This window comes from Ranitomeya imitator, chromosome 1, assembly GCF_032444005.1.
Source record: "Ranitomeya imitator isolate aRanImi1 chromosome 1, aRanImi1.pri, whole genome shotgun sequence".
NCBI classification, from domain to species: domain Eukaryota; kingdom Metazoa; phylum Chordata; class Amphibia; order Anura; family Dendrobatidae; genus Ranitomeya; species Ranitomeya imitator.
Genome location: NC_091282.1, coordinates 843,867,195 through 843,876,805, shown reverse-complemented (window position 1 = coordinate 843,876,805; position 9,611 = coordinate 843,867,195).

Sequence of the window (9,611 nt, the reverse complement as noted above, 5' to 3'; positions counted from 1 at the left end):
ATGTGGTGTTGTGACACGTGTTGCCCGGAACCAATCAGTGCTGGTGTCACTGTCTTCGCCTTCAGACAAACTGAACATGAAGAGGACGTGCAGGATGAGCTGCTTGATCCCGGACGTCCTCTTCATGTTCAGATTGTGCGAAGATTGAGACAGTGACACCAGCACTGATTGGTGCCGGGCATTACGTGTCTCAACACCACATCACAGCCACTGTGGGAACGGCGCTGGCACGGCAGGTGAGTATAGGCTTTATTAATTTATCGGGGCCGAACATTTAGGGGTTGTCCTAGTAGTGGACAAGCCCTTAAATATTTGGTGCTGCTCAGTTTTTATATATATATATATATATATATATATATATATATATATCCTGCGTGGTGTAAATCTAAGTATCTGTGTATGTACACCGCACAGTACCACTTCTCCTGTCCTGTATATATACACCGCACAGTACCACTCCTCCTGTCCTGTATATATACACCGCACAGTACCACTTCTCCTGTCCTGTATATATACACCGCACAGTACCACTCCTCCTGTCCTGTATATACACCGCACAGTACCACTCCTTCTGTCCTGTATATACACTGCACAGTACCACTCCTCCTGTCCTGTATATATACACTGCACAGTACCACTCCTCCTGTCCTGTATATATACACCGCACAGTACCACTTCTCCTGTCCTGTATATATACACCGCACAGTACCACTCCTCCTGTCCTGTATATACACTGCACAGTACCACTCCTCCTGTCCTGTATATATACACTGCACAGCACCACTCCTCCTGTCCTGTATATATACACCGCACAGTACCACTCCTCCTGTTCTGTATATATACACCGCACAGTACCACTCCTTCTGTCCTGTATATATACACCGCACAGTACCACTCCTCCTGTCCTGTATATACACTGCACAGTACCACTCCTCCTGTATATATACACCGCACAGTACCACTTCTCCTGTCCTGTATATATACACCGCACAGTACCACTCCTCCTGTCCTGTATATACACTGCACAGTACCACTCCTCCTGTCCTGTATATATACACTGCACAGTACCACTCCTCCTGTCCTGTATATATACACCGCACAGTACCACTCCTCCTGTCCTGTATATATACACCGCACAGTACCACTCCTCCTGTCCTCTATATATATATACACCGCACAGTACCACTCCTCCTGTCCTGTATATACACTGCACAGTACCACTCCTCCTGTCCTGTATATATACACCGCACAGTACCACTCCTCCTGTCCTGTATATATACACCGCACAGTACCACTTCTCCTGTCCTGTATATATACACCGCACAGTACCACTCCTCCTTTCCTGTATATACACTGCACAGTACCACTCCTCCTGTCCTGTATATATACACCGCACAGTACCACTCCTCCTGTCCTGTATATATACACTGCACAGTACCACTTCTCCTGTCCTGTATATATACACCGCACAGTACCACTCCTCCTGTCCTGTATATACACTGCACAGTACCACTCCCCCTGTCCTGTATATATACACTGCACAGTACCACTCCTCCTGTCCTGTATATATACACCGCACAGTACCACTCCTCCTGTCCTGTATATATACACCGCACAGTACCACTCCTCCTGTCCTGTATATATTGTTGTGAGTTCTGTTTTTGGGCTCCCTCTGGTGGTTACTGATGGTACTGGGTGATTTGTGTTCTGCTGTCTCTGGTGTCCACTTGTTCTATTAGGATTTGGGAGTTTCCTATTTAACCGGGCTTTCTTGTCATTTCCACGCCGGCTATCAAGGTTATCAGAGTGTTTCGTTACCTCAGCTTCTGGCTTCAGTAATCTTCAGGACAAGCTAAGTTTTTGATTTCCTTGTTCCACGTTTTGCTTTATTTTTGTCTTGTCCAGCTTGCATATAATTGTTTCTTTGCTGCTGGTTGCTCTTGCGGGCTGTAATTGCTCCTCATGTTCCATGAGTTGGAACATGAGTTCAAGTAATTACAGGATGGTTTTTTGAAGGGTTTTTTGCTGACCGCACAGTTTACTTTTGTATCCTCTGCTATCTAGTTTTAGCGGGCCTCATTTTGCTGAATCTGTTTTCATACTGTGTATGTGCCTTCCTCTCATTTCACCGTCATTATATGTGGGGGGCTGCTATTTCTGTGGGGTATTTCTCTGGAGGCAAGAGAGGTTTGTGTTTCTTCTAATAGGGGAAGTTAGATCTTCGGCTGGTGCGAGACGTCTAGGATCAACGTAGGCACGTTCCCCGGCTATTGTTATTTGTGTGTTCAGGTTTAGGGTCGCGGTCAGCTCAGGTTCCATCACCCTAGAGCTCGTTGGTGCTTGTCCTTTTGTGATTCCCTGCCATTGGAATCATGACAATATATATACCGCACAGTACCACTCCTCCTGTATATATACACTGCACAGTACCACTCCTCCTGTATATATACACCGCACAGTACCACTCCTCCTGTCCTGTATATATACACCGCACAGTACCACTCCTCCTGTCCTGTATATATACACCGCACAGTACCACTCCTCCTGTCCTGTATATATACACTGCACAGTACCACTCTTCCTGTCCTGTATCTATACACCGCACAGTACCACTCCTCCTGTCCTGTATCTATACACCGCACAGTACCACTCCTCCTGTCCTGTATATATACACCGCACAGTACCACTCCTCCTGTCCTGTATATATACACCGCACAGTACCACTCCTCCTGTCCTGTATATGTACACCGCACAGTACCACTCCTCCTGTCCTGTATATGTACACCGCACAGTACCACTCCTCCTGTCCTGTATATATACACTGCACAGTACTACTCCTCCTGTCCTGTATATATACACCGCACAGTACCACTCCTCCTGTCCTGTATATATACACCGCACAGTACCACTCCTCCTGTCCTGTATATATACACCGCACAGTACCACTCCTCCTGTCCTGTATATATACACCGCACAGTACCACTTCTCCTGTCCTGTATATATACACCGCAGAGTACCACTCCTCCTGTCCTGTATATATACACCGCACAGTACCACTCCTCCTGTCCTGTATATATACACTGCACAGTACCACTCCTCCTGTCCTGTATATATACACTGCACAGTACCACTCCTGCTGTATATATACAATATACACTGCACAGTACCACTTCTCCTGTATATATATACTGCACAGTACCACTCCTCCTGCACTTTATATATACACCGCACAGTACCACTCCTCCTGCACTTTATATATACACCGCACAGTACCACTCCTCCTGTCCTGTATATATACACTGCACAGTACCACTCCTCCTGTATATACACTGCACAGTACCACTCCTCCTGTATATACACTGCACAGTACCTCTCCTCCTGTCCTGTATATATACACCGCACAGTACCACTCCTCCTGTCCTGTATATATACACTGTACAGTACCACTCCTCCTGTCCTGTATATATACACTGCACAGTACCACTCCTCCTGTCCTGTATATACACTGCACAGTACCTCTCCTCCTGTCCTGTATATACACTGCACAGTACCTCTCCTCCTGTCCTGCATATATACACTGCACAGTACCACTCCTCCTGTCCTGTATATATACACTGCACAGCACCAATCCTCCTGTCCTGTATATACACTGCACAGTACCTCTCCTCCTGTCCTATATATATACACTGCACAGTACCTCTCCTCCTGTCCTGTATATATACACTGCACAGTACCACTCCCCCTGTCCTGTATATATACACTGTACAGTACCACTCCTCCTGTGTATATACACTGCACAGTACCACTCCTCCTGTCCTGTATATATACACTGCACAGTATCACTCCTCCTGTATATATACACTGCACAGTACCACTTCTGCTGTATATATATACACTGCACAGTACCACTCCTGCTGTATATATACAATATACACTGCACAGTACCACTTCTCCTGTATATATATACTGCACAGTACCACTCCTCCTGCACTTTATATATACACCGCACAGTACCACTCCTCCTGCACTTTATATATACACCGCACAGTACCACTCCTCCTGTCCTGTATATATACAGTGCACAGTACCACTCCTCCTGTCCTGTATATACACTGCACAGTACCACTCCTCCTGTATATATACACCGCACAGTACCACTCCTCCTGCACTTTATATATACACCGCACAGTACCACTTCTCCTGTCCTGTATATACACTGCACAGTACCTCTCCTCCTGTCCTGTATATATACACCGCACAGTACCACTCCTCCTGTCCTGTGTATATACACCGCACAGTACCACTCCTCCTGTCCTGTATATACACTGCACAGTACCACTCCTCCTGTCCTGTATATACACTGCACAGTACCACTCCTCCTGTATATATACACCGCACAGTACCACTCCTCCTGTCCTGTATATATACACCGCACAGTACCACTCCTCCTGTCCTGTATATATACACTGCACAGTACCACTTCTCCTGTCCTGTATATACACCGCACAGTACCACTCCTCCTGTCCTGTATATATACACCGCACAGTACCACTCCTCCTGTTCTGTATATATACACCGCACAGTACCACTCCTCCTGCACTTTATATATACACCGCACAGTACCACTCCTCCTGTCCTGTATATATACACTGCACAGTACCACTCCTCCTGTCCTGTATATATACACTGCATAGTACCACTCCTCCTGTTCTGTATATATACACTGCACAGTACCACTTCTGCTGTATATATACACTGCACAGTACCACTCCTGCTGTATATATACAATATACACTGCACAGTACCACTTCTCCTGTGTATATATATACTGCAGAGTACCACTCCTCCTGCACTTTATATATACACACCGCACAGTACCACTCCTCCTGTCCTGTATATATACACTGCACAGTACCACTCCTCCTGTCCTGTATATATACACTGCACAGTACCACTCCTCCTGTCCTGTATATACACTGCACAGTACCACTCCTCCTGTCCTGTGTATATACACTGCACAGTACCACTCCTCCTGTCCTGTATATATACACTGCACAGTACCACTCCTCCTGTCCTGTATATATACACTGCACAGTACAACTCCTCCTGTCCTGTATATATACACTGCACAGTACCACTCCTCCTGTCCTGTATATATACACCGTACAGTACCACTCCTCCTGTCCTGTATATAGACACTGCACAGTACCACTCCTCCTGCACTTTATATATACACCGCACAGTACCACTCCTCCTGTCCTGTATATATACAATGCACAGTACCACTGCTCCAGTGCTGTATATATACACTGCATAGTACCACTCCTCCTGTCCTGTATATATACACTGCACAGTACCACTCCTCCTGCACTTTATATATACACCGCACAGTACCACTCCTCCTGTCCTGTATATATACAATGCACAGTACCACTCCTCCTGTCCTGTATATATACACTGCACAGTACCACTTCTCCTGCCAATCCTGTTCCTGTCCTGTTCTCGGATAGGTGACATTGGTCTTTGGGAGGGTTAATATTGGTTTAATATTTTCAGGAATACTATGGGAAAATAAAAAATATATATATTGGAAAACACATTTAAATGGATTATACCAAGTAATCCCCTTTCCCGAGCGAGAACTTTGTAGTTGCTGGGGTCCGACCGCTGGGACCCCCATGATCCTGAGAACCGGCGCTCTAAAGAAGCGGTCAATCGTGCGCACTGTGACGGCATTCACACATGGCTCTTCAAATAACGCCTTTAAGAGGAGCGTTGAAGGGCACAACACAGTATAGGAAAATCGGGTGTGGGGGGAGTGTTATAGTCTGGGCTGGTGGGGTTTGTGTGGCATTGCTCCTTTTTTGTCCCAGTACGGCCTGGACAGCTCTGCAGGGAGGCTGCCATACTTTGTACTGGTTTAAAGGTACCGTCACACTCAGCAACTTTGCATAGAGAACGACAACGATCCGTGACGTTGCAGCGTCCTGGATAGCGATCTCGTTGTGTTTGACACGCAGCAGCGATCTGGATCCCGCTGTGCCATCGCTGGTCGGAGCTAGAAGTCCAGAACTTTATTTCGTCACCAGGTCGGCGTGTATCGTCATGTTTGACATCAAAAGCAACTACGCCAGCAACGAGCATAGGGCCCCTAGATGTGTGTCGGATCGGTACACTCCGGCTGTTTGACATGGAGCTAACAACCAGCGAGAACGAGAAGTGAGTCGCCGTTACGTCTCTGGATCGCTCCTGCATCGTTCTGGAGTTGCTGTGTTTGACGTCTCTACAACGACCTAAACAGCGACGCTTCAGCGATCTAGTTTAGGTTGGCTCATTGTGTATATCGCTGCAGCGTCGCTGAGTGTGACGGTACCTTTACTCCCTGCATATTGTGGGGCAGCTGAGGGGTTCAGGTAGCAGTGTCATCGCCCTGTGTTGTTCTGTAGCCCACATTCCCACACTGACTATATACAGTGGGCAACTAAGGGGTAGACAGCAGTTCCTTATGAATAGTAGGGTCAGTGGGTAAATGTGTCTACCTGTTTCACAATGGTATGGCCCAAATGTGAGCTGAGGTAAAACATTGCCAGAAGCTAAGAGGGACCAAGCTTTCTTCTCTCTAGCCTCTGACATGTCCATACACAGGCACTAATGCCCTCACACTTCTGCCAGTATGTACTGCCATGTGTGTGGCAGTAGTTTTTCTAATAGTCTTATCACACCTGTCTACCATACTTCCTTGAGGCGGGACGGGAACCAAAGTTGACGTGTTCTAATATTGAACTCCCTTTTCCCAGCCCTGGAAATTCACCTCTTACGGTTGGAGGATTGGCAGTGATTGCATGGTTTAGAGGAGCACACTTCCATTTATGAGGGGTTGTCCCCGTCAGGCTGGGTTTACAGGAGGGATACCCACCGCGAGGCTGGAGGTTATGGTGTGTATACAGAATGTAAACTTCACTCTTGTGAACCCACCCTACAACTAATTATGTAATGGTGCATGTATTACTAATGCAGATGATGTTTGCGTGTGTCGCCACTGTTCTGTCTCCGTCATACAATTTGTTCATATCTTTATTTATCTGTGATGCTTTGGCTCCCTCTAACGGTCAGAGTTATGTTGACAGTTCAATCTTCTGTGTTTGTATTATCCATGTCTGATTCTCCTCCTCTTTTGCAATGCATTATGGTAGCTCAGCCTCCATTTCCCTCCATTTTTCCTTTCACTTTCTTCAGTTTGCCTTCAAGGAAAGACGCTTCACTTCATCCCCCTTGCGATTGCATTGCCGGTATGTCTTTATGCTTTCCGTAGATATTTCTGCTCCATATTAGCCTAGCCTAGCCAGTTGTACTCCCAGTTTAGTCACTAGCTTTCTAAATGTTATGCATAATGTATATCATGTGTATTATGTATCTGTTCTATACCATGCACTGATTCTATGTATATCATTGTTCACAGTTTCACCGCATCAATATACCACTACGTTTAATAAAGCACAGACTCAACCACAGTCTCCTTATTGGACCCGGTATAGTGGTTTAGCTGACTGTATAGCTACGTATGAGCCTGCCTCAGCTAGTGAGGACAGAACAGTAAAACGGCAGCCATCCAACTAGTGGGATTCAAGTCACCGGCTACAAAGAGACTGAATACAGCTGCAGCAATCTCTGCACAGCCAAGCACTTTCCCAAGACACCATGTCTCACAAATCACATAGGACAAGATCTGTTACTTCCGTCTCCTCAAAGACAACATCCATCAGCAGCGCGGTCGCCATTGCCCGCGCAAATGCTGAAGCCGCCAAAATACGAGCGAGCTTTGCTGACCAAGAGATGCAACTTAAATTAGAAAAAGCACGCCTAGATGACGAAGAGAGAAGGTCACTCTTAGAGAGAGACGAGCAAGAGAGAAGAATGCAGTTAGAGAAGGCACGCATGGATGCCGCCTTAGAAAGCCTAGCAGCAAAAAGGGAAGCTGCCGCAGCCCTCGCCAAAGCAGAATCGCTAGAAGCCGCGCAAAATCCCAAGCTGCATAGCCAAAGCAGTACGTCGAGTCTGGAGTTTCCACTGCAAGACTCACCACAACGCACATCTCAGTATGTTAATGAACTTCCTGATCCAAACTATAACCCTGAACCAGTACCAAAACCAGAATATGACACCTACAGCGAAGTGAGCGAGAGTCGTCACGAGGCTCAGGACAGAAACAAACTCGAAAATGTGAGGCAAAACAACTCTGCTAATGACTACCTTACCCCTCACCAGGTAACCAACATGGATCACCCTGCTGACACACCGTACATCAGGCCGAAGCAATACGACACCGGCTGGCGCCACCCTGAGGACACTAACAGGTACGAACGCACCTCACATCATTATCAGGGCGACCCATCACCAGTATACTCTGCTGACAACCGGTTCACGACAGAATTTGCCAAGTTCTTCACACGACGTGAACTGGTTGCCAAGGGACTCATGAAATTCACTGACCGAGCTGAAGGTTACAGAGCTTGGAAAGCTTCCTTCCAAAATGTCATTAGAGACTTGGGGCTACAACACAGGGAAGAGATAGACCTGTTAGTCAAATACCTGGGAGAAGAGTCAGTCAAACATGCAGTAAGGATCAGAGACATTAATATAAACCGCCCTGAGACTGGCCTCAAAGAAATCTGGAAAAGGCTGGATGAGTGTTACGGCTCAGCAGAAGTAATAGAAAGAGCCTTGTTCAAAAGAATCGATGACTTTCCTAAAATATCTAACAAAGGTCTCCAGAAACTTAGAGAGCTAAGCGACTTGCTAAAGGAAGTCCAAGTTGCCAAATACGAGGACGACCTACAGGGACTTGCATTTCTTGACACAGCCAGAGGTGTTAACCCTATAGTCCAGAAGTTGCCCTACAATCTACAGGAGAGGTGGCTCACACATGGTTCCACGTACAAATACAAACAGTGTTCCATTCCCTCCCTTCTCCGTTTTTGTTGACTTCATACACCAACAAGCAAGAATTAGAAACGATCCCAGCTTTGACTTTGCAATACCATATGCCACACCGTCACCACCTGCAAATCCACGCAGAACATCTGTGGAAGTACACAAGACTTATGTTTCTTCTCCAGGTTCTAATTACAGGTCTGCTGGCTGCTCCCAATCAGAGACAAAGGTGCAGGACCCTGACAAGCAGTGCCCACTTCATCAGAAGCCTCATCCTCTCCTGAAATGCAGAGCCTTCAGAGGAAAATCTATGCCAGATCGCAGAAGCTTCCTGAAAGAAAACGGTATCTGCTACAAGTGCTGCTCGTCCACAGCTCATCTCGCCAAGGATTGCAAGGTCAGTGTAAAATGCACAGAATGTGGCACCACAGATCATAACACCGCTCTACACCCTGGCCCAGCTCCATGGAGTACACAAAACACGCCAGCTGACAGTGAGCATGGCGGGGAGGAAAGGAACACTGATACAGCTACGCCAGAGATCACTTCACAATGCACCGAGGTCTGCAAAGGGACAATAGACAGTAGGTACTGTTCAAAAATATGCCTCGTCAAAGTATACCCGAAGGGCCATAGAGACCAAGCTGTAAGACTGTATGCTATCTTAGATGACCAAAGTA